This window comes from Quercus suber, unplaced genomic scaffold (assembly GCF_002906115.3).
Source record: "Quercus suber isolate HL8 unplaced genomic scaffold, Cork oak 2.0 scaffold_564, whole genome shotgun sequence".
In the NCBI taxonomy this organism is placed as follows: Eukaryota; Viridiplantae; Streptophyta; class Magnoliopsida; order Fagales; family Fagaceae; genus Quercus; species Quercus suber.
Window position 1 is genome coordinate 350247 of NW_027070009.1, and position 8701 is coordinate 358947.

At 35.1% G+C, this 8701-nt stretch overlaps 1 pseudogene; it reads left to right on the forward strand.

Moving 5' to 3' along the window:
- The first annotated feature begins 1291 nt into the window (after positions 1–1291).
- LOC112000532 (NADPH-dependent aldehyde reductase-like protein, chloroplastic) lies at positions 1292–3006 on the forward strand (annotated as a pseudogene).
- The last annotated feature ends 5695 nt before the right edge of the window (positions 3007–8701 follow it).

Sequence of the window (8701 nt, forward strand, 5' to 3'; positions counted from 1 at the left end):
CCAAGACGATCAGAGCACGAATCTCATCATCAAAATCAATTTCTACAGACGACAATTGATTTGTGATAGTATTAAATTCGTTCAGATGTTGTGCTACTGATGCATTCTCTGCCATCTTCAAATTGAACAGTTTCTTCATCAGATGCACCTTGTTGTTTGCTGACGGCTTTTCATACATACCAGACAAAGCCTTCATCAGATCTGCTGTGGTCTTCTCCTTTACAACATTATGTGCAACAGACTTAGACAGAGTTAACCTGATAACTCCTAGTACCTGTCTGTCAAGAAGAGCCCATTCATCAGCCTTCATCACCTCAGGTTTTGTCCCCAAAAGAGGCAGATGCAATTTCCTCCCATAGAGATAATCTTCAATCTGCATCCTCCAATACGCGAAGTCTGTGCCATCAAACTTTTCTATTCCAGACACCTTTCCTGCTTCCTCTGCCATTGCTCTCACTCAAACCTAACCCTAGGCTCTGATACCAGTTGTTAGGAATTTAACCAAAATTCCAACCTGTGAGAAACCAAAAAAAATAGAGAAAACACACGTCAAAGAAAAACAATCACACGCACAAGACAGTATTTACGTGGTTCAGCAATTTGCCTACGTCCACGGAGTTGCAGGGATTTCACTATTATCAGGGAAAAAATACAAAGTGCGGCTACAGTGTTTTTTCTCTCTCTCTAAAAACACAACAACAGTAGTAGTCAGAAAACCCTAATTATAAAAGCGGCCTTTTATATCCTACTTATAGGGTTACAATGGGCTAGGCCAAAAATAAACTAGGCTCCACAAAGCCCAACACAGGTGATTCCAATGATAGACGCTCAACTTCTAGATTTGTAGTTTCTCTTGCTAGAGTTTGGTCTCTTGGAGTGCAAAGAAGCAAGCAGTTGTTTCCCACTCAAGCACCAAGGCTAAGTATTAGTCTCTTGCTTTTACTACTGCAACGTTATTTTGGCTACACATGTTGTTCAAGGAACTTCAAGCCCCACTTCCTTCAATTCCTATCTTACGGTGTGATAATGTTAGTGCACTTGCTTTGTCGTCTAACCCTGTATTCCATTGCTCCAAAAAAACACATTGAGGTTGATTATCATTTTGTTTGAGAAAAAAGTGCTTAATCGTGATATTTCAGTCAAGTTTATTTCCACTATTGATCAGGTTGCAGACATTTTCACAAAGGCACTATACTCTACTCGTTTTGCACATCTCACTTCCAAGCTCATGGTGATTCCTCCTCCCATTAGCTTGTGGGGGGCTATTAGGATAACTGATATGGATTAAGATATGGCTAAAGCTAATGCCAAGCCACTTTCTAAAGATCACGTTGCTACTCAAAATTCAAATACTGATATGGTTTCAGGTATGGCTAAAGACAATGCCAAGCCACTTTCTAATGATCACGTTGCTGCTCAAAATTCAAATGTTCCTATAGTTATCACATAATCTGTTTTGTTGTATTTTATCCTTTGCTTCTTTGGCTCTATCTGGGAATTTATATTGTAACCAAACACTACCTGTGTTGTGTACATATAAATATATATATACGTATATATATATATATATATATCCTAATGCATCTTAAGGATTGGTAATTAAGCCAATACCATTTACTCAGCTTTTGTTTCAGATATTGCCATATTAATTTACAAAAATTAAAGCAATGCCTTATGTTGTTTGGGAAAATTAATAACATATTTAAAGGAATTTTTTTTCCAAACTTTCTTTGGTTTAGGTTGCTATTGGTTTAATAATTTGAAGTTCTTTTTAGAAGTGAGAAAATACTCAAAAAGTACACAACCTTTTTTTTAAAAGCCAATTATTGTGATAAAATATTTTTGCATCTTTTTATAATGAAGCTAGGGTTTTTCTATAAAAAGGGTAGGGCCGTTTTCTAATGAGAATTCAAACGGGGAGGTGGTATTACATATATTCATCCTCTAACATTGGGATAGACCCCATACACTTGTAGGGCCTACCTTAATGTAAGAGGATGGATTCACAAAGAGGATGATGAATGTACCTCAACTAGAGTGAATTCAGAGAGACAATACTCAGAATCCTTTGGTCCAAGCCCCTCCATGGCTGAGAGTGACAGATTGTGAGAGTGACGAAGTTACAGAGAGAGACAAAGGAAATGCCGTTTTTAAAAATAGTAAATTACTCTTTTAATCAGTTTGCGTTTTTAAATTTAAAATGATTTAACTAAAAGGTAGGGGTATTTTAAAGACTTAAGAATTTGTGTAAGTGGAAATACCTTTTTGATCCCTAGATTTTGATTCCATTCTCATTTTGGTCCCTACTTTTTAATTTTATTCATTTAGTCCCTACTCGTTTTGGTTCTTATTGTCATTTTAGTAACGGAAATTGTTGTAACCTCTGATATCAAATCCGCCTCCTCTCCAACCACTCCACGATCTAGCATGGTTCAAGCCAATGTGTCTGAACCAACCCAGATCAAGTCCCTCTTCAACAAAGCCGAGGAGTTATTCAACTCGCCTAGACATCTTGGTCAACTCACCTGGGGTGACAGACACAAAGTTGCCCAGCATAGCAAACGCTTCTTTAGAGGACTTTGACAGAATTTTCAGGTGACCAAAACCAATTCCTAAGACTTGCACGAAACAATTTTCCTTTTTTTATTTTGTTATTAACACAATTTTAATAATGGATCATGTTGTTAACTTATGAATATATTCGCTTTTGTGTCAATGCAAGAGGAACATTTTTGTGTTGTAAAGAGGCAGCAAATCGGTTGAAACACGGTGGTGGGGGTCAAGGGTACAGGGATTACTGCAAATTGTATTGCACCAGGTCCAATTGCAACTGAAATGTTCTTCGCAGGTAGGAATGAAGAGTATGTGAAGAGGGTGATTAATAATTGCCCATTAGGAAGGCTTAAAGAGACCAGGGATGTGGCACTGGTGGTGGGGTTTTTGGCCACTGATGCTAGTAAGTGGATCAATGGGCAGGTTGTTCGTGTTAGTGGTGGTTATATTTAGGAATGCATGATACCATAAGAAATAATACCACTACGATGTGGTCTTGCTGAATAATTCAAATGTGTTGTTATAATTGTTATTGATGAAATCAAGTGTGTTACCCCTCTCTCTCTCTCTTTTGACTCAAAAAATTTGACAAAAGGTTATAGTAAAGGTAGTGGATTATTACTTGTTAGTAGTAGGTAAAAAAGTAATGGTAGAAGCGAATCTAAATGAGAACTACTAAAAGCTTACTAACTCAATTGTTCAAAATTTTTATTTGTGTCTATAACATTGCTCCTCATAAAAACAAACAACAAGGACTTTGTAGAGATGTATAGCTATTGAGTTCTTTTAGAACCACAACTTTTGTATAACAACTTTTGTTACAACTCTAACATGACAGAATGTGAGTGATTATCTATCACTTTTACATTGGCGCATCACATTTTCTCTACCACTCACAATTAGCTATATTAAGGCTGTGGCAAATATTTTGACACAAAAGTTATGTCCAAATTTTCTCATAGCTGGAGTAGGATTTGCCAGGATGTCAAACTAAGGCAAATTAAGAAGTATGAATGGGACACAACATAAAATACGTTGATATGATAAAGAAGCCATGACGCGATGAAAACATTACAATTAATCAATTGACTTTTATATATATATATATATTAGGTGTTAAAAATAATTCATTACAATCATAAAAGTGTTAAAAACAATATATAAAAAATTCAACTAAAAGTGATAATTTAAAAGAAAATTGGAATTAAGTATCCTACTAAAACACTATTAGGACATATGTGATTCACTTGCTAGGAACATATGTCACTATTTTATGTAATTAGCTAATCCTTTGACAAAACACACTTTACTTGTATTTGAGTAGATCTAGGACGTGTTTAATACTTCAAGAAACTGTATTTCAAGATCAAGTGTTGAAGCCATGCAAGTTTGTCCAAGATTCATGCTGAAAAGTGCAAGGTTATTAAAGCTCGACAACTAGCATCTATCGAGCTTGAAGAGTTGTTCCAGCCCCGTGGCTCGACAGCTGCTCAATAGATGGCTATCTGTCGAGGTTTATGAAAAACAGATTTTTAGTTTTGTTTTGATTCTAATTTGTGATTATGTGTTTGGGCTTTCTTTTCTCACAACCCTAGACATATAAAAGGATTATTTTAAGGGCCGTCAAAGTGGATACAAGTTGTACAAGTGTTGAGCAAAGTTTGTTCAAGCAAATTGTGACCAGAGACAAAGTTTTGCCTTAGTTCATCATTCTTGTATAGAAGTTGCTGTGTTTGTACACCATAGGGTTTTATGACCAAGCATCTTCTTGATCTTCATCGTCTGGATGAACTGAAGAACTTTGCAGCCAACAACCTTCTCTAGTTGGTGATTGAAGTTGCATACTGGGATCCGCGCATTTGGTTAGTCACATACTGGGAGTTGTGCATTCCAAGGAGAGATTGTCACTATAGAACAAGTCCAATTGGGTATGGGGGTGAGGGTTCAACTGTAGATTTGTATAAGGTACTGAGATTCCTTTACTTGTAACCACTTGTTGCGATAATAGTGAATTCTTGGGAGTGGTGACCTTAAAATCATTCGGTTGGGTTTTTATCGTATTGGTTTTCTCCATTCGTAAATAAATCACTGTGTCAATTTAATTTTTGTTGCACTTAGTTTAATTGGTGATTTGTTTGTGTTACCACGCGTTTGCATATTAATTTGATTAATTAATTAAACTTGGCTAATTAATCAATTAATTCATCACAAGGGGTCAATACTTTTTTGGCCTATCAAACACTACAAAAAAACTAGACTATTGCAGTGGGCCAAAACCTCTGCAAAAGCCCAAAAAACCATCGCTAAAGGTCCATTTGGCCTATTGCGATGGGGGCTATTGTGGCAATTCCACCAGCTAGCCTTGCGCTGCCGCAATAGCTCTATTGCAGCGGTAACAAAAATTAGATTGGCCATTTAACAGCGCTTTTGGCCTATTGCGGTAGGCAGAAAAACGCCGCCATATGAGGTTACCATTCGAGTCAAGTGACCTTTTAGCGGCGAGATAAACCCGCTGCTAAATGTGACAACCTTTAGCGGCGGGCATTAAGAGCCGCTATAGGGCTTATTAAACAATAGACTTTATGCACCTTTTAGCGGTGGTTATGCCCGCCGCTATATGTTGGAGACTTTAGCAACGGGCCAAAATGCCGCTATAGACCTCTAATTATTTCATAATTTTAGTCCTTCAACGGTGGTTTTTGCCCGTTGCTATAGGTTAATTTTTTTTTTCCACCTCCTGGGTTCTAAAAGCACATTTCTATTACAAATAACTTGTAACAATTTTAGCTCCACTAAGACAATACTACAAATGTAACTAGATAACACCACAAATGTCTCCAAACTAACATTATATTAACATAGAAATATTCTATTACAAATAACCTATAACAATTTTAGCTCCACTAAGACAATACCACAAATGTAACTAGATAACACCACAAATGTCTCCAAACTAACATTATATTAACATAGAAATATATTATCAAATACATAACATTGTCTATAACCATCATCATAAAATTAACAAAAGAAAGATGTGGTCCTTTGTACATAGAAAGTCCTTCAACACTTAAATTAAACTAATACCATAATCAAAGTTTCAAAGTGTTTCAAAATATTTTTCAACACTTGCAAAAAATGTGTTTAGAGTTCAAATGTGGTTCTTTGTACACAAATGTCCTTAACACAAAATGTCCTTAACAGAATGTCCTTAACAGAATGTGGCATCCATGAGGAATGTTTCAATTGTTCATACATGAATTAAACAGAATATGAAAATTGAAGACAAAATCAGCAAAAAGTCCAAGCTACGTTATATACATACATTGCTGAAAAGGGGATCCAGCAATGGCCTAGCATTTGGAGTTGCTAAGACTTTAAGATTTGGGAACTTTAGAGAGAGCAGTCTCAAGGTATTCAAGTGGTAGTGATCATCAAGGCTTTGTGTGATCAGCAAGCAATCGATTTTAGGAAGATTAGCATATTAAGTACACTCACCAAGTTGTTTACTTATTTATAACAAAAACAGGGAACTTAAACTTATAATTACGCTCATCATCAATTGCTTTAATCAAAGAACTCAAACTGCAAACATATTACACTATAGAATTCTATAACTTAAGAACTAACCAAAACCAAGAATCGTAACCAAACTCCGAAACCCACATTTAAAGATAGAAATCTTTATGCATACCAAAATAACCAATCAAAGGAATTAAGCAAACATTAATGCCAACCTGACTGTATTGTGAAGTCATTTGTTGCATTTGTTGTAGCATGCGAGCCATTCTTTGCTCCATCTCTTCAAATTGGCTAAGTCTTTCCTTCATTTCATCAAAAGAGGGCAATTTCTCCTACATCTCAGTGAAGGAAGCCTTTAGTTGTGCAACTTCATTGTCCTTTGATTGATTTGATCATATTTGAAGGCCTGTGAGAGCACTATTACTACTTCGGCCACTTGGGCTAGGACCAAATCTTGCCCCACGAATACGACCTTTGCGCTCCTTACCCAACACTTTGGCAAACACATCATCCGGTGCCTACGCAATACTACCACTTGTGTCAGATGATTGCAATTGGTTCGAAGGTTCAACCAACAACTCCTTTATTTTATCCAGATATATGAATTCAATGAGCAATTTTTAAATAGCATTTAATGAGTAATCATTTATGAATAGTGCAAATAAGATTTGAAATTATGGCATAGCAATACCAACAAGATTTGAAACATCTAAGTACCAATAAGAAACATCTAATTGAACTTATCTTCGGGGGCCCTATATCACAAGTCAGCATAACCTAATCATGCCGGCCATGCTACAAATGATTATACATCAATGGCTATGAAACTCGTTCAAGACTTCATGTTTTTAAAAAGAAAGCTTACCACTCTTCCAATAGTGCCTCTCCTAAAATACCCTATCATTTAAAAACAAGGCCTAGGAAGGAGCAGTAACTCTAATTAAGCAATATCCGGCAAGAACCAAATGTCCAATAGATTGCTTGTTCAGCCAAACAATGGGAAAAAAAAAACAAATAACCTAACCTGCTTAATCCACACTCTAGAAGTTCCACCTACCATAGTTTTTTAATTATTATAGTTCATATCAAAAGTGACCCATGTTCCTCCAATCAACAAATCCAATTAAATGACGATAAACTTCCACCTGTAACTATCTTAAGGCCACTTTTTTTTGGTACCAAAACTGAACTTGATAAAGTCAAACACCAGTTTCAATCCCTATATCAGTTTTAGTCTCTACAAAAGTAATGGATGGAAATTAAGTTTGATTATCACTAGTGGTATTTTCTCGTTTAACCTTACTAGCAACTGTGTAGAGAATGACATCAAATAACAAAATCAGATGAACCAAATTCAATGCTATATATTGATAAGTAATGTGATTTCATTAAAACTAAAAAACAATGTACCAAAAACATAGATAGAGTTTATTGATATTATGAAAAATTATAAAATTCTTGGAGCTGATTATATGTGTCATTATTGCAACTTAGAAGTATTGAGTTACAGTCTTGATATAAAAGCTAATTGGGTTCATTATTTCACAATAACCAACTTCAGTAGTTTCTTTACATATTGAAGCAACAATACATATCCTTAACTATGGTCATTCATAGGCATTTACTCTATAGAATTAGAACTGCAACAAGCATGCTAAACAGTATGGTTATTGTGAAACCACTCTATTGAAGCAAATGCAATGATTGACAATGAAAATGAAACCAAAAATGGATTACTCACCATTTTTGCTTGCACTACTTCATTAATTGTAGATCCATCTTTACGAGTATGCAGTATTGAATATAATGTTGCACGCTCTACAGGACGTCCATCCGCTTTTGCCTGCGATATGAATGGCATATTTATGTAGTGATGAATGTTGGTTCCATATAAACTTAAGATAAGTCAAATCATTTAAAAAGTAGTCATAATACTTACTACCTTCTTTGCAACATGCACGGCAAGGCTGCATGAATCAGCAGTATGTAAGTCATCCTGTTTAGAATGACAATCCCTATTCTTCTCTGACTCTATCTACAAAATTGAGGAATTACAAAATATATCAACATTTTACACATGGAATAACTTCATTTACAAAACAAACAAAAAATTACACCATAAAAGATTATACCATTTGTTATTTGCATATGAGTAGAATTGATGGAGAAAAAAAAAAAAAAAAACTAAGGTCATATGACACAGCCATGCAAAGTCATTCTCTCGAACTTCATCCAAATATGAAACTCTCAATTCAAAATAAGATTACAAAGAAAAACTTGAAATATCATTCTATTCCAAATGTTAAAAGTTCAACTCAAAGTCATATTTTTAGATCTTCAAAATGCATATTCTAATCTTATGTTTAAATTACCATAAGTTGTAAGGATACTAATATTAAAAAATGAAAAGAGAGAGAGAGTGATAGGCCAAGAATGTATTGACCCCTTGTGATATATTAATTGATTAATTAGCCAAGTTTATTAATTAATCAAATTAACATGCAAGATACGTGGTAGCACAAACAAATCACCAATTAAACTAAGTATGCAGTGGAAAATAAATTGACACAGTAATTTATTTACGAATGGGGAAAACTTACATGCAAAAAACCATATTAGGTGATTT